At 44.2% G+C, this 25,906-nt stretch overlaps 1 protein-coding gene across 1 annotated transcript in view; it reads right to left on the bottom strand.

The window, feature by feature from the left end:
• The window catches only part of FREM1 (FRAS1 related extracellular matrix 1), a 1,195,879-nt gene that overhangs the window by 152,606 nt on the left and 1,017,367 nt on the right, over positions 1 to 25,906 (bottom strand). The window lies entirely within an intron of this gene.

Raw genomic sequence — 25,906 nt, 5'->3', positions numbered from 1 at the left:
TCCGCCGCCTTCCATGATATCCCGGTGGCATCGGGATGTTAGGCAGCGGAAACAGTGTCACAGGGTGCCGGTAACCCATCGTCTGCCGGCGGGGTTTACCGGCAACCACGTAATGAGGGCACATGTCAGATTCCTCCTGCTGCTAAATGCTGTTTTATAGGTGTTGTTATCATTCAACTTTGATTTTACATTTGTTTAATTCCTTTTAGGGTGCACAGAGAATTACATATTTCAACCACAAACATATACACTGGTGTAATGTAAACTACGATGCAATTAATCTTCATCCATTTCACAGTAATGTTTTTTAATTATTAAGAAGGATGCGTTTTCCTACCTTACCACGTGCTTTACCCACCTCCTTCCATTCCTAGAGCTGTAGGCCCGTTTATGTCATTTATCAAATTCTGAAAAATTCAACACCTAGCTATCAAATGGGATATAAATATTGTTGACTATTTAAACAGGCTTAAGGCCTTTGTGTGGCCACATCCCAATAAAATGCACATTCTCCAATGCACAGAGCACCATCGAGCATTGTTTTGTCCTCTTATTAAAGCACTCTTCTTTGTTAAAATATCATGTTCTTCCGACAGTCCCCAACTTGTGGATAAAGCATCCTCCTCCACCTCTCTCACATCCTCATCCTTTCAAATGTGATTAATTATTTATGGAGTAAAATATGATCTGTACATATACTAATAATAATATCAGATTTTTATATAACACTTCATGCCAGAATCCTCGCACTTCTACGAATTAAAATATTATTTGCGGTCATTATTACCCAACAGAATGTTATTTAACTTATCAACCATGGAAGGATAAAGGCTAAGCCAGTGCCACTTGGATTTGAACATGCAATCTGAAGTCTTGCCCCATGTCTCCAAGGTGAGTGCTTCATTTTTGAGCTATCTCCCCTGATAATTGTCGTCTTCTCAATTGGATCCCAGAACACACTAAGCAACAATTCTAATTTTACTTTTCATTAAATTTCAGCTATTTTTGGTCTAATATTTTCTTCCCATTCCACTATTAACTGTGTATCGTACAAGCCTTGTGCATTGGTGAAATAAAAGGTGCATCCATTGTAACCCCATCTTCTTGAGTTGGCTTCAATACCTTTCCCTTCTACCCCTCCCAAAACTAGTTCCTCGTCTGCACTTAAGTATGCAGTCCCTCAGAAACCGCAAATTCCCTCTGTATTGTAGAAAAGGACTTAATTCCACTTTCCAAAATTAAATCCTGCATCTGTATCATCTGTCCCTCCCAATAAATCTTCTCACCATGAACTACATGTGGGACAATTCTGTTCTTCTATAATCGTCTCTCCTTCCTCCTGGGCATATCTAAACCTTTCTGGGTGGTGTGCACTTTCCTTCAGCTCATCGATCAACTTCATTTGCATTCTTCAAATAATGTGTGTGCTTAAATTATGTCATACATAAGTGAGGTTCCTCCGTTTTGTTTTTTTAAAAACGTTATTTATAAGACAGTCATACAACAAGCGGCACACAAGGCCTCTCACCAAAAGTATTACAGAATGTACATGCTTTGACCACTTGACAGAAAAGTGACACTGAATAACAATCGCTGCAGCACATTGGCATGGACTTAAAGTATGTGACACATTAATAAACTCATACAGAGGAGTCACGCCATCCTCTGACATTTTCAGAGCTGGCATCCGCCAAATATAGTCTGAGTGGATTCCAAACGTCTTTGGGTGGACATGTGGTTATTACAGTAAGCGCATATCCCTACTCCCTCTCATTAGTATACACCAATTCACACAACCACTCCTCGCTACTGGCGGCATAGTTAGACTTCCAGTGTTTACGTGTACACTTCTTTGCTACCCCACATGCACTGTTAAAGAAACGACGTGCAACCACAGAGACTTTTCCTATGTCCCCATACCAGTATTTGAGCAGCAAAAGGGATGGCCGTACATCCAGCATAACATCAATTATTGCTGCAATTTTGCTCCATAATTCTAGAATCGGGGGACATGCACAATGCATATGAAAGGAGTCAGCGTGTACCCTTCCGCACTTCCCACAAACGCCACTCGTACCCGGGGAAAATGTGGCCATTCTGGCTGGAGTATAGTGTAAGTGGTTCAGTACCTTAAATTGTATCAGCCGAAGACCTGCATTGAGGGAGACTGTTTTAGTTAACTGACGGCATCTGCTCCATTTATCCTCCTCCAACGGAAACCCCCAGATATCTCTCCCAAATAGTCCTCATCGTGTTCCTTGACCGAAGGTGGGTTTGGATCAGGCTGTATAATCTGAACACATCTCGCTGTGTCCCAACTGCATTCACAATTGCACTGATGCATTGTGGGTCACTGGCTCATTGGGAATGGTGGGCATTTTCCCTGAAAAGCTGTCTGCTTCCGATAATATTGCGGAACCCAAAGGGCGCCACCGCCCACCCCCAGTTATGGCAGAAGTCCTCCAGGGATACAAATCGTTCCTTAAGGAACATATTTCCCATAGTTAATTGACCTGCTAAATACCAGACCCTTCCTAAGCCCCCTGTCAAACGTGGGGGAAACGTCCGGGAAATTCCACAGTGGGACCGCCTTGTTGTAGGGTGTTTTGATCTCCAGCTTACGGAATATTCTCGACCACGCATTGACCACGGTTCTAACGGGGTCAAAGGGCCAGGAGTCTATATATCGGTCACTAAATAGTACTGATTTTAGGTCCATAGCACTCTGATGAAAGGTTCCTCTGGTTTAATCATACTGTGCAATATACGCAAAATGCACGATTCCACTGTACTCGCGTGTAATTAAATATCTCAAATAGCAAAGGGCTACTGCGTGGTAATTTCTCATTAGGGAGTGCTAATACTGCTTGTGCTAATCTTAGTGCTAAACCTGCCCATTTTCCTACCCATAAAAAGGAAAGATGGAACCCATTCACAGAACTAAAATAACAAGGAACCGTTTCAAACAAAACATGTATCTTTTAGTAATTCAGCCATCTTTACTACCACCATCCTGCCCCACCGGGATATTCATTTCCTGTTACAACTCTGTAAATGACCTTTTATCTATGATTCAAAAGGTCGAAAATGTACCTTAGGCAGCTGACGTGTACCCTACGAAAATCAAACCATGTTCTTTTTGGTTACATTTCTTGCGAACCCCATTGGTAACTCTTTTGCGTTTGCACCATGTAACGCAACTTGCGTTTTATTTTCATTTAGTTTATATCATTATCTATGAAAGCCCCCTAAATTACTTTCAATGCCCTTGCTCTTCTATCTGCTTTGCGATTACTGCTACACCAGCACTCATTTCTGTTTATTGCTCTGTAACCTGGGAAAGTTTTAAAAGTAACATTACCCACAGAATGCTCAGACATGGGGGTGAATCGTTGTGTGTGGGTAATGTTACTTTTAAAACGTTCCCAGGTTACAGAGAAATAAACATTTATGAAAGCTGAATGACCAGCAGCAGCATATGGTCAATCATCCTAACCAGGTGAGCAACAGTAGGTCCAACCAAATATATGTAGGCACCCTTAGCTTGGCACTGCATGTGAGATTTTCACTGCCACTCAATCACTATTAAGGACAAACAAGCACAGACTATGCATGTGGTTTCAATCTCAAACACAACCAACCCACTGCACTTGACTGTATAGTATGTTAAGGTCAATGGCCCTCATTACAACACCAGCGCTAAACCATGGCGCTATTAGCACCATGGTTGGTGCTGGTGTTGTAACGGGTCCGCCATGGTTCAATGGGGAATTACCAGCCCATTCCAAGGTTGGTAATTCCCCATTGAACCATGGCCCTTCCCCATTCCCTTTTTCGCCCCATAGGGCTCTATGGGAATGGGGAAGGCGCTAAGTACGGTACTGCAAATTGCGGTACCGTACTTAGCACCAAGGTCCCTTTGCGGGTCCCTACTTTAACGGCTGGTGTAGACCAGCCGTTAAGGTCGGGTCCCCCAAAGGGACCTCGGAATCAGGCGCTAATGGGTTAACGGCACCGCAGCCTTTTACGGCGCCGTTAACTCATTAGGGCCAGGGTCGTAATGAGGCCCATGACTTCTGATGTTTATATTTTCTCATCTCCCCTCTCTCTCTCCTTCTATCCTCCTTTATATACCCTTTATCTCATGACGATGATGATGGTTGATGTTATGTGACATATTGTTGTAAACATTTGTGTTCTTTGGATTCAATCTGGTAACCTATGTGGTTATCAGGGTGTTATGTGCCCACGTTTGAAAAAGAGTAGAGCAAGCTCGAAACACGTGCATACTCGGAATGTTGCGGCGAGGTAACACCGGTGCCGGTAGCACAACGGGCGCCGTTGTTGCCTTACTGCAACACTCCTAATGAGGCCCATCTCTTTATTTGCAAGGAGACTTCCCTTTACTACCTTTGTGTTTGGCACCAGTACGGGGGCATACACTGCTGTTTACATCTAAGACACGAAAACTCAAATTGCCTGTTTGTAAATTGCTACACTTGCCCAAATCTTGTTGTACGAAGGATCTTCTGTTCGTCATGCATTAAGAGAACCAACCTACGCACCTAATTGGTACTATGTTTATGATCTATGTATCATATGTGATCGGTGTACCTAAGTCTAAAAACCAGAGACCCACTCCAGTACGTACAACATCAGCAGCTGGGACAGCCCAACCCTAATACCCTTGGACGCCTTGCCAACCTGTTCAGGATCTTCATATCCAGATGCCCCTTCTGTGTAGACAAAACCTATTTTCCCTCTCGCCCCCTCCCCCACCAAAGCTCCATCTCCCAGCTGCAATGGACAAGGGGCTGGTACTGCAACAGAAGTGCCCACCACACTTACTGATCTGAACAAGCTCATCTCGGGATGCATTCACTTATGGGCAGCAAACAAGAAAGCAGCAGCTACTAGAGACATCCCTGAAACTGAAAGGCCTAACCATCAAAGGAACCTGGACTCTCAAACGACTACACCACCCCGAGGGAACTCCGGGTCCCAAGCACATTTAAAATCCAGCTGCTAAATTCCAAGACTAAAAATGGTTGGGGCGTTATGTGGATACTCCCTAATACACTCAAATGCCACACAATAGGCGAGGGCAGATTCACTTAGTTTGAACATCTTTTACTCAACAACGGCCCTAACACAAATACCTGTACCATGATCATCATTGCCTATTGCGCCCCAGAATATATAACCCACGTAATCTCAGAATGGAAACAATGGGCCTCATTATTAGTTTGGTGGCATCCCGCCCGAAAATCTGCTAGAATACCACCAAACGGTATTACTGTTGCCAACACTTGATATGCCGAAATTACTGGCAGATTACAAGTGCCTGTAATCCCCATTCCAGTTCAGAGGACTCTGTGGGGGGTGGGGGAGATTGACGGTATTACCAGCATTTTTTAGTGGAGGGGTGTCGGAATTCCTGGTAGCTCGGAGCTGTAGGTAAATCCGGCCACCCCACCACCAAACCTATAGTTTGGCAGAGCGGGAAAAGGGGCAGTAACGGGATAACTGCCACTTTTTTCCCACATCGTCAACCTTGTCATTTATTTATTTATTTTATTTATTGGTCATTTGTTAGGCGCTTATACAATTGGCAAAACTGTTTCAAAGCACCCACAGGGCAACAGGGTGAGGACAGGGGAAGGTACACAATGAATTACAAAAGCATAAATAGTTCAAATTAATAGTACAAATAAATGATGAGAATGAAAGGTAAGGGAGACGAACTTACTATGCTTTGTGAGTGTTCACAACGTGCAAGTGCACAGGGGAGGGGTGAGGGATAGGTGCTGTGGTGCTCAAGGAGAACTGCTCGGGATGAAGTGCTTAAGAAGGGAACAGGTAAGTGCAACCTCCTGTGGGGAGGGTGAGCCTCAGCAAGTGCAGTGAATACACAGTGGCTGGGATGAGAGATGTGAGGGGTCAGGGCCCGAGAATACGTAAGGGCCCAAAGTACGGTTACATCCGTGGGCCAGGTCAATAACATTCTGATGAGGAATGTAACACCTGGATTTGTGGCACATGGAAAACTGCTCTTCCAGAGAATTAATGGACAATATGACGCGCTTCGGTTTAAATAAACACTCTAGGTAAAATGCACATGCATGGTCATGGATCAGATACACGTTTTTCAATTACCTAATTGCACCATCTCAACCATCAGTATCACTCCAATGGTCTGGTCCAATCACTCACTAGACCCAAGCCTGCCACCACTCGCCAGGCCCTAGGAATGTCCACAATCCCATTGCACTAAGAATACACAACCTTCAGACCACAAAAGAAAATATCCTCAGTGTTGTGCCAACACCTGGCTCCCCATATAGATATTCTGCAAAAACCCACACTCCAAGCGCCAAATGGCCATGATTGTTGTGAATCGTACCATAGCGTATGACACAACCACAACATGTTGCTGTCAGAATCCCGCCGCCTGCATGGGCATCAAAGGTTGTGCCCTTACCTGGATTGCATCTTTCCTGAAAATCACTTAGCCACAGTCAGGTGTGGTCGATACTTCTCCAAACAACTTTAACAACCACCAGTCCGTACCTCAGAGAACCTAGCATTATGCATGACCAATGTCCAAGACTGGATGCATGGACGCCAGCTCTTCCTTAACAAGGGAAAAATTAAAATCATTTCATGTGGTCACACAACAGCATCAATCATCTCCAGCCCAGCGTGAACACCAGTAACTAAAATGAACAACCTTGGGGTCATCTTTGAGCAACATCTTTCATTCTCACAACATATCTTTGCCATTATGAGTAGCAGCTACTTCACTCTCACCCGTCTGCTCAATTCCCTCCCATTACCGATGAGCCAGCTGGTTAAGCCATTGGTCTTGCCCACACTGGACTATTGCAATACTTTTCGACTGGGCCTCCACCAAAAAGAAATTGCCTGGCTCCAGTCAATCCGGAACATGGCAGCACAACTAGAGTTTGGGTTGAAAAAGATAGTATCATGTAACTGTGGCAGTACACACCCTACATAAAATCACCATACAGGAAATAATTGACTTCCAAGTCCTCTGACAGTCTTTCCCAATCATCCGACAGGAGCAAGACATTTGGTAAATAAGGCTAGCTGTAGAAGGTCCTGAAATCTGGAATTCACTACCCATTGACCTTTGACCGGAGCCAAATCACCTAAAATTCACCAGATCCCTAAAGATCTTCTCTTCAAAAGTTACCTTCCACTATGGGCCAGGAGGATAGCTCAGGGTCAACGCATTTGGCATGGAAGCAAGCCAACGCATAGAAAACCGGGTTTGAGTCCCGGGCTCATGCTTAGAAACTGGTCCCGCTATTAAGCGTGTTATAAAAGAACAATTATCATGAGGGGCAGCCACTTTTACACTTACCACATTGACTCAAATCCAGAAGATCCTTAATACTTCAACTATTTTAAAAACCTGCCCAGTAAGGCGGGATGCCATCTTGGTACTTACTGTTTTGAAGTTGATTATGCATCTCCTTTCATAATGTCTTTGAATAACCAAGACAGGAATTGGCTGTTACACAACCCTGTTAAAACCTTAGAACATTTCAGATTTCTTGCCATATGTTTCTCTCCTCTCACTACCTACTTTATTTCCTCCATTTCTCCAACGACCATTGCTTGTCCCCTCAGTGCACTGATGTAGTCTGTATAAATATGGTGCATTACAAATCATTGAATACAAATAATAATAATTCTTCATAGAAATTGCAAAATACTTTATTCCCTTATATCTTCTACATCCATATCATAATTTATAATGTTGCCTAACTTATATGTCTTCTTTTTTCAGCTTCCAAGCCAATATGCTTCTGATTTATTATCAGCCTCATGTTTTTTTTCAGAAATGTCCTGGTCATCATGAGATCTTCGTCGAGATATATGTGCTTTGCCTTTACTTCCTTTTTTAGTTCTGGCTATCAGTTGGTGCTCAAAGAGGCACCCGCTCAGCCAAAACTATTGGCATGGTAAGTGAAGGTAGGAGGGAGATGGAATATGAGAAAACACACAGCCTCCTTCCATGTCCATGGCCCTGATAAAGCCTATGGACAATCTTTCTGCCTCTCTGCCCAAATCATGCCCATTGAGGACAGCTCTCTTTTTTACAAGCATTGGAGTAATGCAAATGAGGTGGCCATCTTGAAAAAGCATATTATTACTGCTTTTCACAATGACTGGATAGGCAATGGTAAAATTGTGCTATTTCTCTTTAAATTTAAAATTAAACATGGTTTGAATGTATTTTCTTTTTTAAATACATTTTATTTACCAAAAGAAAAATGTTTTCCAATGTCCCCATCCTTCTTTTCCATTGCCCCGTCCTCCTTTTTATCCTTCATTCAATCCTTCTCTTTCATCCAAATCTTTCTCCACTTTTATCACAGTAATTGTTCTACTTCATCCCAGTCCTTATCCTTCGTCCCACCCCTTTAACCCAATCCTTGTCCTTCTTCAACTATAGCCGGTCTTTCTCTTTCTTCTTCTTTATCCCAGTATTTCCTTCTCCTTCATTGCAGCCCTTTGTCTTCTTCTCCTTCATCCCAGTCTTTCTCCTTCACCGGTCCATTACCTTCCCCTTCATCCAAGTCATTTCTCTTTATATCAGTCCTTCTAATTAATTCTAGTCCTTCTACTTCCTCACAGTCTTTCTCCCATCAGAGCCACTACCTTTCTCCTTCACTTAAGTCCTTCTCCTTCATCTCAGTCCTTCTTCTTCATCTCAGTCCTTTTCTTTCATCTCAGCCCTTCTCCTTCGATTCAGTTCCTCTAATTCTCCTCCTTCTTCAAAGTCCTTCTGATTTTTCGACTTTGTGTCAGTCTTTCTGCTTCTCCTTCATCCTAGACATTCTCCTTCTCCTTCATCCCAATCCTTGTTCTCCGTCGACACAATCCTTCTCCTTCATCCAAGTCATTCTGTTTCTGCCCTGACTTTCTTCTTTCCCCCGTCCTTCACCTCCTCTTTCATCCTGTCCTTCTGTTTTGTCTCAGTCTTTCTCCTTCCTCCCAGTTCTTCATCTTCTCCTTAAAACCCACACTTCTTGTTCTCCTTCATCCCTCTCCTTCTCTTTTGCCCAAGTCCTTCCCATTATTCTTCTCTCTCACATCCCAATCCTTCATCCCAGCCCTTCTCCTGTTTCCTTCCACCAAGTGATTTTTCATCTTCTTCTACATTTCAGCCCTTCTGCTTCTATGTTCCCTTCCTCTCTCCATTCATCTCCTTCACCTTCATCCAAGTCTTTGCCCCAGTCAATCCACCTCTCCACCAACCAAGTTAATTTCTTCTTCATCCCAGCCTATTGACTTCTTCGCCTTTGACACAGTCTTAACCCTTCAGCTCCTCGGCCCCAGTCCTTGTTCACCTTCAACCCAGTCCTTCCCCCTGTGCTTCAACCATGGCCTTCTCCCTCTCCTTCATCCTAGTCCTTCTCTTACAGTCTAGCCGCTCACCTTGTCCTAGACCTTCACCTTTGTCCACATCCTTTACTGTATTCCTAGTCCTTCATTTCAGCACTTCTCCTTCGTCCAAGTACTTGTCCTTAGTCCTAATCCTTCTCCTTCCTTCGAGTCTTTAGTCCAAGGCATGCAGTAAAATAAACTGCAACAATAGTGAAACCAAAACAAAATCACAGCTGGCATCAGCCTACTACTCCACATCACACCTTAGAATCCCTCTGAGACCAACATTGGGTTCTTAAAAACACTGCTGCTCTGGTAGCAATATGGGCTACCAAGGGCAGGAAACCAAAAAAGGAATGCAGTGACATGCGGAAATCTGCGGAAGACCTTCTTGTCATCAGAAAAAGCCAAAGGAACAGTGGAAACCGAAAAAAGATTTTGGGGTCTCACAAATTTAGGGAGCAAGACTTCCAAAAATGTAATTCTACCCTAACAGTACTAATGCCAGGAAGTAAAGATGGTTTTATCCAAGTCATCTAAGAGATTACCGCCTGGAACACTTCCATCCTCAAACAGAGCACGTCTTCCAAGATTATCTCCAGAGCATTGGGCACCCTGTCGTGATATTCTTGATGTGCCACTTAATATTGACTGCTAAAATATTTCTAATATTTTACACAGTCTATGAAGGATCTTAAAATGCTACTGATATTTGTGCCATCTGGCACGGGATCATCAACAATGTTAAAACACACCATCAGGCTCATGAATGCTGTCTAACATAATGGTGTAGTCCCTAATATTACTTTTACTACTGCTGCAAAAGCAGAGCCGCAACTATTTGAAATTGAATACCGACATACTAGACCATTTATGGGTCGCCATGTACTGTTTAATAACTACTATTTGCAGCAAGATGAGTTATTATTATATTGTCCCAAGACCAATCCCCAGTTTACCAGCCATGCTCATGGATAAAGGGTATAATCATTCATTTAAACAAGTGAGTAATAAGAGACGAAGCAGATGAAAGGAAGATCTGATAGATCAAAGGCTGCATACCAGTTTCTGATTGAGAAACATTTGAGAGAGAGAATTAAACAGAAGGGGAGAGAGACATACAGAAAGAGACAGAGACTGAGAGAGATTGTGACAAAGAGATTGACAGAGAGGGATTATGACTGAGACAGACTAAAAGAGACTGACTGAGTATTAGTGAGTGATTTTGATGTGGATTAGGGCAGGGGTGGACTGGCTTATACGGAACTCTGGAGAGTTCCCGGTAGGCCTCTGCACCCTGGGCCTCTTTTGTGTGGCAACTTATTTTAGTTCAAATGTTCTTATAGGAAAAGGGTTGGGCTTTCCGAAGATGTGTAACATGGGGCCACTTTGAAAATTATTTCCAGGGCCTCTTTTGGTTCCCAGTCCGTGCATGGACTAGGGCTGTGATGAGGACTGGGACATGGACCTGGACGAGGACTGTGATAAGGACCTGGACTGAGATGAGGAATGTGACTGAAATGGGGACTAGGGATAGGACTGTGATGAGAACTAGACTAGGGCCTTGAGTAGGACTGTGATTAGGGCTATGGCTATAATTAGGGGTATGAATATGACGCGATCTGGGCTATGAGAAGGAAGAGAATTGCATCAAAGACTGTGACAAAGACTATGTGATGAGGACTAGTGCTAACACTGTGATGCAGACTAAAACTAAGACTGTGACAAGGACAGGAACAACTTCTAGGACTAAGACAATGATTGTGACAAGGACTGTGATGAGGTCTTGGACTGTCACTAGGCCTAGGACTGTTACACGGACTAGAACTGTCACAAAGACTAGAACTGTGGAGAGGACTAGGGCTGGACTATGATGAGGACTAGGACTACAATAAGGAGTAGATCTTGGACTGTGACGAAGACTAGGACTTTGATGAGAACTAGAATGAGGACTAGGATTCTGAAAAAGACTGTGATGAGGAATAGGACTGCGACAAGTACCAGGACTTTGACAAGGACTGGACTGACTAGGGCTAAGAGTCTGGCTGTGACTGTTTTTGGGACTGTGTTGAGGACTAGCATTAGCCCTGTTATGAGGACTAAAACAATAATGAGGACTGGAACTGTGAAGTGGACGTTGGCTCTGCAGGGTCTTCCAGGGTCTTAATGAGACCAGCCGTTGGGAGGGCAATTAGAATCTTTCATGGCATGTAGTTGTGTCTGTGTACGTATGTGTGAGTTTACTAGATTCCATATTGGTGTTTTTGATTTGGAACACTAGATTTTCTTCTCCCTATACAGGAAGTGAGAGTGGTGTTGAGAGCTGATGGGTTCTTCTCTGCCAGACAGGTGGTTTGGAACATTGATGAAGGTTTTCAACTGCTTTCTACTAATCTTTGTTTTATGGAAATGGGTCCTCTTTGGAATTCTCTACTAAATCGGCCCTAGAATGTTTAAGAGCCCCTCCTAAATAACTGCTACCTGAGACATCTGTGTGGGACATGCTCCCGAAAATGCCATCACTGTAAATTAAGAGCTGCTGTTTACACACATTTTGAACTGCTTGTTGGAAGTTTGATGTGCTGGGTGAACATTATATTGAGTTTGCTTCCATTTTACTGTGCAATTCATAGAACTACTGTCCAGTTTATTATTCCTACAGGAAGCCAGCGATCAACGTTTTCAGTTCCTGGCACTCCTGGGATGGATCCAAACTGCCGCCCTAAGCAGAACTATTTGTTGGAAAGAGAAAGCTCTGGTCAGCTCATGCAGAGTGCAGTACTTGGATGAAATTGGAGCTGCGGGAGAAATACTGCTCACAGCCTTTTAGTAGTGGCTTTCCTCCACGGCATTCCTGCACAAAGAGCAATGGTCAATCAAGAACCAAAAATAGGGTCAATGAACGCTATAACCAAGTAGTCCCTCCCACAGAAGGCCACTCAGGAAATCAGGTGCCTGGAAACGTGGGCAAGAACTGCCATTTTCCCTTCTGCATTCCACTAGCCACCAGAGACCTTTTGCCAGGTACCCCCACCATTTGTTTCCCTTGTCAGCCCCCGGCCCACACCTGTCCTATCCCTTGCTCCATCGTTTCTCCTTCCTTGGCCCCCACAACATCCGGGAAACCGCACTGCCTCCCTCTCTCCCCATCCATTCACTTGCTGGCCCAGTGCTTCCTATTTCGGCTGCGGCTCCATCTCTGTCTGTCAGTGGCTGCCACCACACAAATAGAGAAAGGCTGTAGTATAATTTCTCTTTCTATGGCTGTGGCCATCTTGTTTATCTTTATGGCCGATTGGGCTCGTACAGTAGCCTGGAGCCCCTCTCCTGAAAAAAAAACATTAAAACTATTTGCATCCCAGCAGTTTATGATATTGTGGCTTAAGAGACCCAGTTGAGTGCAACTTCAAGAATAAAGCCTTTCACCTAACATACAGCCTTCTTATAGACCCTTCCTTTGTGACCTTTTTAAATACAATAAAAGAGCAGCAAAAATAGGAATAGTTTGCTAACAGAATACTGTAGGTCTTATAAATCTTTTCAGTAAAACACTATCTCTAGGCAGCACTCGTTTAGTCTAGTGTCAGGAAGCCATATGCAAGAAAAACAAGAATGCACTACAGATTCCAGACAACAGCCTCCAGACTAGTAGCAGAGGCTATCCAGGTCCTATATGAGAGTGTGGTTGGGAGTATGATGTCAGATGCAAAGGCTATGGTGAGCCATTTGAGAATTGAACTTGGGTTTTTTTTGCAGATCCCTAACAAACAAAGTGTCTGATTTGTTATTTTACCTAAATCCCCTCTCCCCCAGGGAAATTGAGGGAGTAGCAGGAAGGAAAGAGCTGTCACACACTGCACACTCACAGGAGTCTTTAGGGCAAGCAGCTTCTGCGGAATTCCTTTTGCTGGGAGCTGACAGGCCTAGGACGGTGACCGGCAGATGAGGACTAGTCCTCTGATGAACTATGGACTATGAAGGGGCTGTGGCAAGGACTAACAGTTTGATAAGGGAACAGACTATGACTGCGGCAAGGAGTAGGTCTAGGACTGTGACAAGGGCTAGCCATGCAACTAAGATTGTGACAAGGACTAAGAATGTGACAGGGATTATGTGGCAAGCGCTAGGACTAAGGCTGTGATGAGGACTAAGACGTGTTGAGGACTTGGACCATGACACTGATGAGGAATCGGACTGTGATGAGGACTAGGACTTGATAAGGACTGGGGCTAGGAACCGGCTGTGATAAGGGCTAAGACTGTGATAAGGACAAAGGCTATGAATGCATCAAGGATTCCAACAAGGATGATTACCAGGAGTGTGACAAGGGCAAGCACTGTGTGTCGATTCTGGACAATTCACCCCTTCTTCCCAGGGAGGAGCCACCCGCTTTGAGACTACAGAGATGAGCCTGCTAAGCAAGGCCCTCCTTAGGGGTCAGGGAAAGGGGGCCTCACTGGGAGTATCTCCCCTCTATAGAACAAGGACTCCCATTCCTACAAAGAACTCCCTTTGAAGAATACTCTGTCCGCACATATGGGTATAGAAGAGACAGATGTGACTTCTGTTTTGCATCCAACAAATGCTGACATTGCTTTTATACCATTGGCTCAAGTAATACTGGCATTCCCTTGAACTCAGCAACTGATGAAAAGCAACATGCCTCTTTGAAGTACAGCAGCGAAAATAAACTGACAAGGAGCCTTGAATGGAGGAAGAAGAATCGTACGCAGAGGCAAGCCTCTGATGAACAGACGTCCTGGTGGGGCAGAGCCATGCTACACCGCAGAGTTATCAGTAGCGTGGGGTGATGCAGAGAAAAGGCAGAGATGCTGGGAGGCGGCACAGAGAAAGACGATACAGCCAAGTAAGAGACAGGGATGGAAGGATCGTTTATCTGGTGTCGTGAACACCCTGAAGCCGTGGTGGGTTTGGGACCTGGAAATACAGCAAGGCCAGAACAGATCTGAGGGTCAAATCCTCTGCTTGGAATGCAGGGACTGTAGAGACAGTCGAATTGAGCAGAAGAAGAGCAGCTGGCGCTTATGTGCAGACTGCGCCACAGAGAAGGGCGAACGGCAACATCCCTGCTAGGACGCCATCCAACTGGAGCACACCCAATGGCATAGAATGTACCAGGGTTAGGGTGGAGGCAGGTGAGCGGAAACCAACAGAGAGAAAGAAACTGACAAGGAGTGTTACGGGAGCCCTAGAAACCCAAGTATTGAATCTTTGCAAGAAACAGATTTACAACCAGAAATGTTAAGGAAACTTGTGATGTGGCAGGATTGCTTTACTATGCAAGATCGCTGTGCAATGCAGGATTGCTAAACTATACTATGATATGCAGCATTGCTATGCTATGTTATGCAGAATTGCTATGCTATGTTATGCAATACTGTTATGTAATGCAATGCAATGCAGTGCAAGGCTATTAGGCTCTCCCATACAGTTAGGTCTCAGACCCTCCATGTCACCTCCCTGTGCCTGCTCTACACGCAGCACCCTGGACAGGCCCAAACCCCTCCTAAGGCAGAGGACACGTCAGACGTTCCCTTCTGCTTGTACTGTACAGGTTTAGCATAAGCCCCATATATGGGAGATAACAGAAGGGGTTTCTGCAAATGCCGCTTATTCATAATACAACACCAGGTCCCTGCAGGGCTGCATCACAAGGTCACAAATAAGATGTCAACAGTTATTGCCCAATGTCTGTAATGTCGTGCCAAGTAACACCCCCATTGGGAAAGAATAGAAACATATTAGTGTCTGCCTATGATAAGCTATATAAACCGTCACTTTAGGGCGGCAGCGCTAGTGAGAGCTCCTTGTGCCGACTGCCCGAATACTTGCATGCTGCATGCTGTTGTCCCGGCTGATAACTCTGTACTCTGTATGCTTTGTAGTTGCGATATAATACATGAAGTCTGATTTACCACCTGTCTATCTGATCTCTTTATTTGCTGCAAACTGAGGCTGGCCGAGGGGGCCTTTCCTTGGCCACCACACTTAAATGCCAGAGGGGCCTGGAGAGTCCTTGAGCAATAAGTGACATTGGTGCAATCATAAAGAGAAGGGAACCTGGAGGCCTCAATCAACCTGTTCAAGATATTGAACCAATAGAGAGAAATTGGTCAAGGTGGTGGAAGAGGAACACGCAAAACATTCCTCCACAAAACAAACTTGAGACATTTGATTTATATAGAGACTTACAAGTATATTTGAAGAGGCTACCAGGAGAGCTCAGAACCCTTCTTTTCTGACCTATTTTTGTATGAACTGAAAAACACCTCCAGATAGAGATCCAAGGGACAATAGGCTGGACGTAGCCTAAGCTGGGAGGCTAATGTTTTGGCTTATATCTGTAAGTTGTTTTTTCCACAGTGGTAGGGCCAGATAGGGATAGGTTTGGACTGAGGACTACGTTTGATGTTGATGATGTTCGAGTGCCCGTAGCTTAGTTTTGTAGGTAGGGCAAATCCCTATCAGCAGTAGGGATAGACAGGCATTTTCTTTTTAGTTCCATTAACACCCTTGAAATGTCATCCTTGAGAGCGACTCCTTTCTCTAGTTCACCACAACTGCCACTAAGCCTATGGCAAGGACATGGACTCTAAAACGCACTAGGACTAAGGCTGTGGTGAGGACTAGGAATATGATGAAGACTAGTTTGAGAACGAGAGGACTATGACAAACACGAGAGCTAGGAATATGACTAGAACAAGGACTGTGACAAGGACGAGCACTGTGACGTGGACTATGACTGTGATGAGGACTAGAATGAAAACTAGGACTTTGATGAGGAATAGGACTGTGACAAGGACTAAGCCGGATGAGGTCTGGGAATGTGATGATATCTGTGACTGCACCAAGGACTAGGACTATGAATGAATCAAGGACTGTGACAAGAACCTGGACAGATTAGGATTTTGAATGTGACTAGGACTGTAATGAGGACTAGCATTAGCAATGTGATGTGTACTTGGACTAGGACAATGTCAAGGACACGGACTGTAAGTGTGACCTGGACTTCCAAGGGCTAGGACTAGGATTGTGATGTGGAGTAGGACTATGATGAGGTCTGTAACTAGGACTATAACGAGGATGAGTAGTAGGATTGTGACAAGGATGAGTACCAGGACTTTGATGAGTACGAATACTAGGGCAGTGATGAGGACTGGGACCATAACACAAACTAGGACTGTGACACGGACGGGACTAGAATTCTGAATATGATTGGGACCAATCAACCAGTAACTTCATGATACATACTGTCCTTTAGGGAGGTAATGGAACTTCTTCCATCGAAAGGTATAGTGCAACACTAGAATAAGTATTGGGGTTGATTGTTTATCATGGCAGAGAATGAGTGTGTCCCAGCAGAAAGTCCTCAAGGACCCACAGGAGCTGTTTCTAACCACCACCCAGCCGCCCCCACCCCCTGCCAGATCTCACTTCACTCAAGGAGAGTTTGTTTACTCTGCTGATTAAACAATGCTGTGAAGGAAAAGGGAACGTGGCAACATAAACGTAGCCTTTTTTTGGTAGTGTTTTCAAGGGCTAGAAGACACAAGGAGGAAAAGGTAATTGGTTTCCCTAATGGACTCAGGGTTAGCTCAGACCCTAACCCCCAGAAAAAAGCTAAATGTTCACACGTAAATCTCTGCCAAATGGCCTGGGGAAGATTGTGCAACGGATCACCCTCTAGTTAGTAAATCTGGTTCTCAGAAATCTTTTGTGAAATTTTTCTGAAGAGATGTATCTTTTTGCGCTTTCCCCTCCAGGATGTATTAGTGTCTTCAGGAAGAATTCTCTGATGATCTTTTCCTGTTGTGTTTTCATTTCTCACAGAAGAATGTTAATCTGATTTGCTGTAACAATTCAAACTTCCCAGACATGCTTTTTCTTCCCTAAAAATGAAAAACCTATTTTAATATTTATAACTACACAGCCTACATAGACTTTAGTCTGACTTTTTACACGGCAGTGAGGAGTAAACTCGGGTCTAAGTTGCATAACTGGAACATCCCGAGGGGGCTTTTAACAATGCTCATCGCTCAACATATCAGAGTTAGAACGCGATTGAATCAACTTGGGGCTGTAAGAGATTGGGCGCAGACATGCACAGGATTAAAGCAGGGCTGTATATTAGCTCCTACTACCTTTGATTAATACCTGGCTGACCTGGTTTATAGTCATAATACCGAACTTATAAATCTCGAAAAAAACGCCGAAAAAAAAAATATTGCATTTTTTTATGTTTTTTTTCGAAATGGGGGGGTTCCCTCCAACCCCCCTTTTTTCTATTTTTTAATTTTAACCCTTTTTTTACTTATCTGACCCAAAAAATACATATATAAAAAAATTCGATATTTTTTTTTTCGGCCTTTTTTTCGAGATTTTTGTTGTTCGAGATTTTTTTTTCGGCCTTTTGACCGACCACCGGCTGACCTATCTTCTGCTCTAATCACTGATAGGGCTAGTCCCCCGAAAGTGTTATACAGCGGTTGGAGTATGCTGATGGTTCAGTCATTATGGACTATACCCCAAATGGGTTGCAAGCCCAACCTAACCTATTGAATACCTATGCATTAGGAATGGCCTTGGAATAAACAAAGAGAAAACCAAGATTATGGTGTTCCATCCTACCCTTACTAATTACACGGGATTCAAGCGGACCCTAAATACGTGTATGGTTCAAATAGTCCAAGAATATAAACACCCAGGCAAGACACTTGATAATGGGTTAAGTGGGCGCTCGCAACTCCAAAGCATCCAATTAAAAGTGCATCTTGAGCCTTTTCATACAAACATGGGCATGCAGTTGGTAAAATAACTAATGTTTATCGAACTAAAATCCTCCCTTTAATTACCTAAGGGGTCGACATTTGGGCCACTACACATTGAAAACAACAAAATTCTATTGAAAGTAAATGCTTAAAAACTCTGCTTCAATGTCCTCTAGCCCCTCCACCCCTGATTGAATATGTCTGTGAAGAATTCAATCTATGCCGGATAAGCTCTACTCTGATTGCGAGAAGAATCAGTTTTCACTGGAAACGTGCTGATGCTGCTCCAGGCACTTTGATTAATCTGTTTGTTCTGGGTTATAGCTCGCGCACTGCGTTCCTTAGTGGATGTGCCTTGGACACCATGTATACCACGATGGGGCTCATGCTTGCCAAATGAGTAATTTGACTGCGGGAAGCCTTTACGTTTACACTGTAATGTAAATGGCTCAACACTGCCAAATGTGCGTCATTTGCACTGTGGGGTGTAAATGTAAAGGGCAACGGCGTTTGCCCTTCACATTTGCACTCCGCAGTGCAAAGTGAGCAAGCATGCCAGGCAGCGTGTACTTTTGTTTGTGAGTGGCGCTTGCCATGCTTGCATGACACGCACTGCTCTCAAATGAAACGAATCCCTCCCTGACACGTTCGTATGTCGGTGAGGGTTTCATTTCAGCTGGGAACACTGCTTACCATGCACACCTGGTAAGTGTTCCCAATTGAAATGAAACCCTGCGCGACATGCATGCATGTCGGGGAGGGATTCATTGTAATTGTACATGCTCAGTGCATAACGAAGGCAGACTTTATAGGGATCTCAGCATGTGTGCTGGCATGAACATGAATGTCTGTGCAGATGATGGAGCATTTGTATGGCAGACAGGAAGGGAGCAGCAGACACGCAAGTTGTGTCCCAGCCCTTCTCTCCGCCATACACATGATTGAAAATGGGGGCTATTGTTCATGGAAAGCGTAAATACCTTTCAGGCTTTTACGCTTTATATGAGCGTTACGCCCCCATGGAACATGAGCCGCTAAGAGTCTTTGCAGTACTCACACAACGGCAACAACATATAACATCAAACATGACCACCACAAAAGGATGGCACGAGAAACTATTTGACACTGAACAGAATATTGTAGATCTGCCAACTAAATCAAATGTAAACAAATTGGAGACTCTAACTTATATAACCTAATTTCACAGCAATAATTTCCTCTGGAGATACCTAAAGATCACATTTCATTTGGTCACATTTTTTGAGATAATTGGGCCTAGATTAAAAATTCCCAGAGAGAGGAACATACATATAAACTATGCAGGGATACTATACTAGAAACCACTAAACATCTTTTGATCGACTGCAAAATTCTGGTATTGATACAACGGAACAGATGTCTCCTATGGCAATCTTGACAAAAATCACTAGACCACAAGCAGCATTTGGGAACTCTATATGGCGGGTAAAGATTTTAAAATGATATATCGCTTTACTAAACTTTGGGAAGTCATCGAAAATATATTTATTAGATGATTATTTTTTTATTTTATGAATTCAGTATTCAATTGTATATCCACGTTATTTTATAGTAGCTGTTGTATTGATATTTTTTCGCTCCATGATACTAAAGTCTTATTGACTATATCATCTGAAAAGAAACCGTATTTAATGCTTACAAACTAATGCTAACCCAACTCCCTAGCTTGAGCAGGAAGCTTCCATATGCTGTCCGTGAATCTCAGTTTCTCAGTACATTACAGTTGGCATAAACTCACAGAGCACCCCAGTGTTACTTCCCACAAGTGTAGCCCTCTAGATCCTCTTTGCAATCTCTTTTATTTAAATAAAAATTCAGCGGGTCAGCAGCCTGCAATTAACAGTTCTCATTGTCTACTTGCGGGGTGAGCTCGGATTCAGTAATTTCCACTGAGACACGGTTTTCCCCCTCTTTGGTGTTGAAAGACTTGCCTGCTGAGAGCATAAGTGACCCTGTAGTGCTCATGAAAGATGCCAAGTCAAGAAGAGGAGACTAGTGTCTCCACACAATGGCTGCTTCCGGTCACGCTTGTGCCGAGAGAATGCAAGAGAAAAACCACAATAGAGAATGCATGAAGAGCAGCCTCCCCAGAATGGATCTTCATTGAAAGGCAACTGATGCCAGTGCCCCGGGACCACACAGGTTTACCCACGCACCAGCTCTTAGCATCCAGTTCATGCGCTATGCTATGTGGGGTCACCTCCAAGCTGCCATGACAGGCCCTCAGTGCAGTGAAATTACAGTAAACTGCACACCCCAGAAATAATTGGAAAACTCACCATCACCATTAATCTGTACAACACTGCTTAGATCTGGCTGGGAGGGTACCACATATAGGTGGGTCAGGGGACAACCTGTTACCATGGGAAGCACTCTAACAAAGTGGTTGGCATTTTCAGAGGAGCAGTTTAAAAATTGGATGCACTGTTAATTGAGGATTTTTCACAATATATGATCACATCCAAACTGGAAGCACATAATGGGCCTTATTATAACCCTGGCAGTACCGCGCCTGTAAAACAGGCACGGCTGCCGCACAGAGTTGTATTTTTTCCAGCACACGTCAATGAGGAATTACCGGGTAAATCTGACATTGCCGGACCCGGTAATTCCTGCATTGCCGGGTGCCGGTGCCTGTCAGTCCCCATTACCATTTGAGCCCCATAAGGCTCAATGGGAATGGGAATGTTGTACGGTGCCGGTGCATCCGACATGCTGCGTTCGCGGGTGCCGCTCGGCCCGCCAGGCACAGCTCGTAGTATGGCGGTCCAGGAACTACGGTACTGGCATGCATACTGGTACCGTAGTTTTCGGACCTCCATGCTTATAATGAGGCCCAATGGCACTAAATTAAAGAAAACATAATCCAAACCAATTTACACAGCCGGATGATGTTCGAATAACTCAACAGCTTGTTGCTGGAGATAAAACCTCCACTTTACCTCCAAAAATGGGCAGATTTATAGTGCAGTAATTCCAGCATTGGTAAATCGTCCAAAAATCCTCATGGAGTCCTATGGGGTAACCGTAATAGAATTTGGTGCTATTACAGCCGCATTATCACCAGATTCGCAATAAGGGCCAATGTGCCTAGCATGGGCTGGGGACATCAGATATTTTTCTAACGTGTTTTATACTTTTTACTTGTACAGTTTTGCCTGTACTGCAAATGACTACAAAGGATGGCTGGCATGCTGAAATGGCCATGCCACAAGGTTTTTGCCTCGCCTTAGGCCGTATTGTTCTTTGGATTGACTTCATGCCCTCAAGGGTCCCGAATCACCATCTATGGGATGCCCTTTCGCAGAGAAAGCTGCTTCTTTCCCGGGCAAAGAGGAGGTTTGTGTGTGAGCCTGGATGTGGGGGCTGGGACTGTCTGGTCCCAGTACACGTCCTGCTGCCTGAATGTCTGTTGCTGGGCAGATGTTGTAGCCAGTGGCCATTTATGACTGGATAGCCACGGCAAGCTTGAATGACGCAGACCCTTGCCATTGGTGGACCTGGGTGACCTTCCAGTCTGAACTATGGATTAAAGGAGGACTCCTGCAGCCTTTCAACAGATCATTGTTGGTGTCAAGACCCCTATAAAGAAGTGCAGCCCACTGCCGCACGCACGGAGGATGATCATGCAGCTGATCAGCAACAAATCGAGTGAAGTCCAGGTGAAGTCCTGCTCCTCTGCCTGATCTCAAGAAGACCCTTGTTGGTGCTTCTGCCCCTGGGCTAGTCGGTGTTTGGTAGAATGTCATGTTTGTGCAATATTCTCCCCAATTGTGAGTCCCCCAGCATGTTTTGCTGGACTCTTATAACCTTTTTGGTTGTAACTTTTTGGAGTAATGTTTTCCTCCACCTTTTAAGGCATCTGCAATTCCCTATTGCAGCACGCAGCACAGCACTTTCTATTTTCCTTATGATAACTACTGTTTGCAAGCATCAGGGGACACTTTCTATCCAGCCTAACTTTTATTTTGTGGAATCAGCCCACCACACCTTATGTGGAATGCTGTGGGGACACAATGTATCCCTTTTCCACTTTTACTGTAACTTTTTAGTTACAGTGACAAATTCATCTGAGTGGCTGGTGGCAGGGGATTTTTAGTGAAACTTACACACAGGCTGCTATTGCGCTGCATTAAGGGATATATGGGTCACAATTGTATTGAAATGGTGGCTGTCTTCTTTTTTCACCAACTCTTGATGACTGGTCCTTTCTTGAGCCTTCTTCTGCCATGCTGGGTGTTGGAGGTCCTGCTCACTCTTGTGTCTTTGCCTGGTTCCCATTGGGAACCCGCCTGAGGGTGCCGCCGTGTCTGGGAGGGAAGGAAGTTGGGAGTGCACCAAAACTCCACAGGTCTTAGTCCTCCAAAGTGTCTGCTTGAATCCAGTTTCTGACTGGGAGGCTGGATGTCCATTTAGGACAGCCACCACTCAAAGTTTGAATTGTGGCATGGCTTCGGATTGGCTGGGTTCCGGCATAAATGCAAGGAAAGCAAGAGAGTTGACCCATGCAAAACAAAATCCAAGGAAGAAGAAGGAGGATATCTGCAGCCACCTCCAACCAAAGTCAATGACTGCTGAGTGGCCGCTGCTGCTCCAACCTATTCTTCTGATCAACAGGGAAGATCCAGACCAGGCGACTTCCTCATCTGGACTGCTGGGCCTAACCAGTCTCAAGACAGACTGAATTTTGAGCCATCCCGAGAAGAGATGTGACCTGGGTGCAATTCCCCAATATCCTAGGACCTTGAATAATCATCTGTGCATCGTCTCTTTCCTGTTCTGAGAGGTCTCCCTTTCCATGTCGGGGACCAAGAAACGGAGAGAAGCCTTCCGTGTGACAATCATCAGTAATGTGAAGATCGTCAGCTGGGCATCCCATTCAAAGAAGCTGAGTGTCTGCTCCCATCAAATGTTCCTTCTTCAGCTTCCAGGCCAAGAATCCAAACAGGAGCTGCTTTTGCCTCACCTGGGAACCCGTCGGTGACATCGTCTTCTTTCTTCATGAAAAGGTACTGTGCCACTCCTAGGTATTCATCAGGGTGCCTGCTGTGTTAAATCGGAATCCTCCTGTGCTTCATGAGACACATTGGGATGGACCACACAACTGTGTTCTCCCTGTGTTCTCCCAGGCCTAAGGATAGTGGGGTCTACCTGACAACTGTGAACTATCTTTTAACCAAAAAATTTACTTAGTTGCAAAATTGAAGATTCCTTCTATTTTGACAACTTTGACCGACTCTGCCTTTCTTTATTTACAACCCATGGGCCCTGGTCACCCAGTATCCCAGCTGACTTTGAGACTCTAATCCCCAGATAGGGCTGGACTATATAAAGTATAGGCTGCATAAAAGTACTTACCAGTATCTGTGTTGCTTACCTGAATGTTAGTTAAAGAATTGATTTGCTACTCTACTTACCTGCATTCGTCTAAAGTTTACTATTGCCTTGAGAAATGCTTAAATCTTAAACGTCTTACTTTATAAATGTGAATATTGTTGTATATGTGATTCTAATATTGTGTTAGTTGCCTTAGTATTTATAATAAATAACTGCAGTGTATAAGTGCATTTGTGAATATACGTGTGCCCTGTGTTCTTTGTACCACATCCCTTCTCCCCCCTAGACTAAGCTTGCCTGCTCGTCCATTGCTACCAAACGTTTTGGGTAGTTCAGGCCAAACCTAATAATTGGAGCCCTGTACACCAAAGAGTGAGTCTCCTTCAGTCCTACCATAGGTGGACTTTCGTAAAACAGTGGGAACAAGCAGTCTCGACTCTTGGTCACAGATCCATGCCTTCTGAGGCCAACCAATAGACTGACCAACTGTTTCCTGGGCTATCTCACGGTATCCATCATTGTGATGAGCGCATCCTTGGAACTTGGAGGATTTTCAGCTTGCACTACAATACACCTGCTCCTGCATTTTCAGCCTTCTTGAATCAGCGAAAGTTGTGCGGGCCTGCTCCTTTGTTCATCCAATGAAAATCGCCTTTCGCTGCTTGACCGTGGTAGATGCCCTGATGTCACTTGCTCCACAGAAGTCATCATCTTTTCCACATCTGGGTGTTCAGCTGGAAGGTGCCTGGAACTGAAATCCAAGCACTGCGACCAACCGAAACTAAATCCAACGTCCTAAAGAGTCCTCTGCACCCATGACTCTTGGGCCTCCCTCGACAGCACCAAGTACAAAAGATGTGTCCCCAACAGATTCCAGAAACTCAGCAGTGGTCTCTGGAGAAAGCAGAGTCATGGGCTAATTAACATTAACTTACCTGTTTCTTCCCACCCCTGTTCTCAACAAGGTTACCTGGGTGTAAAGTCCTGTTCCTATCTCATTCTTTCCTGACTTTGGTTGGTGGAAGACTTGTCAAGGATCCCTTCCTAGGCCTACTCTAGTGTATGGGATTGAGTGAGTTTACTTACCTGACCTTTACTTAACAGTTTGAACTTTATGTCATAACCACTGGCATCGTCCAATCATATAGTAAACATTCCAGAACAATAAAACTTTGAAACTGATAAAAAGACCCCAAGCCATCTTGGGGATGGAATTACTAATTATTAGGGAACTCTTTTGTGGTTGCTTTACAGTGCTACTACTGAATTTGATGTATCTGATTACTTACTTGTTTTACATTGGTCATTGAATCAAATGCTATTCTTTCTTGTCCTGCGGGTGAATGTATATATCTATTTTATAGTAAGTGTGTGACAATATTTGCCTAGAGGTTTCATTTGCTTAGTGTGTGTTCTAAAGGCCTGATAAATAATTGTACATTTTTGTATGTACCTCTCTAACTGCAATTACTGGTGTTGTTCTGTGCGAACTCATAGTAGCCCTAGACCACTCTCACAGCCCTCTTGAGTCTAAGCTTTGCCTCTCCGCTACCTCATCTTGATTGTGTTTGGCTGAACTTCAGTGTCTTCCCTGTTCATCATAATAGGCTGGCCTTGTTAGGCAGAAACCTGTGCAGTTCCCTCTGGGACCACTGCAAAAGATTTAAGAGTATAGGTGTGTGGCAGTAAACCCACTTGGTAGCAGTCTGCACCACACAGATTCACTTGGCAGCTGTGGCTAGGCAGTCAGACTTCCCTCAAGAAGAGTTAGGCAGTATGCAAAGTATACACAATAGGCACTCAGATACAATAGCACAAGCAAACACTGACCAGAGCTTTGGTATCAAGGTATATCATTATTTATTTAAAAACACACTGATGGAAACACTCCAGCACTATTATTGTAAATCACTCTCAACACAGTTACTATTATTATATATACATCCCTTATTCCTTATCAGACAAGTCTTAGTTAACACCACTTATTTACAGACAGAGGTGAGCGCTTAACTATAGATGGCACTCCAATAAGTTAATGAAAAAGGGAGGAAAAAAGGCAGAATGTAGGAAAATACACCACACTAATACTTAGGAACTCTTAAGCAAGGCAGGAAAGTCAGTTACTTGTGAGCCAAAGTCCATAGGCCGGGCCCACTCTTGGAGAGAGCAGGGCACAAATGCACCCAAGATCACACAATGACAACAGGCTTAAAAAGTCTTGCAGGGCATTCAGAAAGGTTTTAGTTAGGCTCAGAAAAGTTTAGCCAGGGTGTCCCAGGCTAACCCAGGGTCGAAAGCCAGGGGCTAAATCTACCCCGTAC

The sequence above is a fragment of the Ambystoma mexicanum genome, chromosome 6p, assembly GCF_040938575.1.
Source record: "Ambystoma mexicanum isolate Mex_15411 chromosome 6p, UKY_AmexF1_1, whole genome shotgun sequence".
In the NCBI taxonomy this organism is placed as follows: Eukaryota; Metazoa; Chordata; class Amphibia; order Caudata; family Ambystomatidae; genus Ambystoma; species Ambystoma mexicanum.
This window is presented reverse-complemented; position numbering and strand designations above follow the sequence as displayed.